This window comes from Bufo bufo, chromosome 2 (assembly GCF_905171765.1).
Source record: "Bufo bufo chromosome 2, aBufBuf1.1, whole genome shotgun sequence".
In the NCBI taxonomy this organism is placed as follows: Eukaryota; Metazoa; Chordata; class Amphibia; order Anura; family Bufonidae; genus Bufo; species Bufo bufo.
In genome coordinates this window covers 61474925-61476310 of record NC_053390.1, presented here as the reverse complement: position 1 = coordinate 61476310, position 1386 = coordinate 61474925, and the positions used below count along the sequence as shown (strand labels likewise).

General features: G+C 40.8%; 1 long non-coding RNA gene across 1 annotated transcript; it reads right to left on the bottom strand.

The window, feature by feature from the left end:
• Positions 1–216: 216 nt before the first annotated feature.
• On the bottom strand, positions 217–1052 carry LOC120991329. Its single transcript, XR_005776627.1, has 4 exons — positions 1041–1052; positions 635–649; positions 463–546; positions 217–264 (listed from the first exon to the last, which is right to left on the bottom strand). It is a non-coding gene; the product is annotated as an uncharacterized LOC120991329 (long non-coding RNA).
• Between the last annotated feature and the right edge of the window lie 334 nt (positions 1053–1386).

Here is a 1386-nt window from a genome sequence, read left to right as displayed (position 1 = left end):
TGTCAACAGCACATGGACAATAGACTGTACAGGCTGCCACAAATCACCCTTATAGTCTGCTTATGGACGGAATCATATTAATGTAAATGTCCTCCTGCTTCAGGAAGTCTGATTCTCTGCCATGAACTATGGACTATTGGAAGTGACTGAAATATTTAGTCACTTTACTGGCATACTATATGAATGTAGATATAAGAATAGAAACTTCTACTTTACCAAAACATCTGTTGGAGGTGCACAGGCAGCTGCATCTCTCCAAGTAGTCTGTGAAAAGAGGAAATGGCATATAATAGTCAGTGCGTGCTGTGTATAGCACCTATGTAGTGCTGCTCACCTTTGTATAATAGGCACAGTACACATACTATACACATAGTTTACACACACTGAAGGGAGAGGTCCATTGACGTATTATATAATGTAATCCTAGATCCTCTGGTTTATGATAGAAATCTTATTCTGTACCTTGATTTTTTGGAGGGCCCCCGGCGCAGACAACCTTCTCCTCGGCGCAGGTCTTACAGTTGGTATAGGTTTGCACCATTAATCCTGGGGAAATGCACTTGTGTTATAACCTACCAAACTTATAGAGAATAATAATGACAAGAAGCTGAAATCTGGTATAAAATGTACTTACCACAGCTGTCTGCACCTGAGGAATGGAGAAGAAAGAAGACATTACTGACAGTTCTCATTGTCAAACCCAGAAACCTCTGATCTCTGGCTCTCATTATTACATGATATCAGTGTCTCTGTCTTGATCGCTGTGTTTTCTAGATTTCCATTGACAGGAATCTCTGAGCTGCCCCAGTACGGTCCGGGCCCTCTATAAAGGGCAGCAGCTCCTAGTGCAAACATCCCTGACAACGAATCAGATGCTGGCTTTCATGTGTCCAGTACAGGGCAGGAGATAACAGCAGTGATGTGATTGGTGGCTGTGGGATCTCTAGTTTGTGTCTCCATTACTATTACTACATGAGGCCTGTTTGTGTAATACATTTATATGTCATATTATAGCACATGTTATATCTAGAAGAACTCACCTTGTTTATTTGGACACCTCCCTAAAAGTGAGAAATTAAGGAATACAGAATTACTAATAGAAAACAATATAGAGAACAGAAATCCCCTGTATATGACGACTCCATCTATAACACGGCAATAATACCACAGAAAACTGCACAAATAGCAATTCCCATTATAGGACATTTTATTACAATCACTCCCTCCTGTCACTAGGCTGTATGGAAAGGAAATCGAGCAGAAAACACCATCTCTGACAACCTACCAGACACGTAGAACACAAGTACAATGGTAGACAGGTAAAAGATTTCACTTACGTTGGTTTGAATCCTGGACGATAACCTTGAGCTTTTCTTTGAGTCGCTG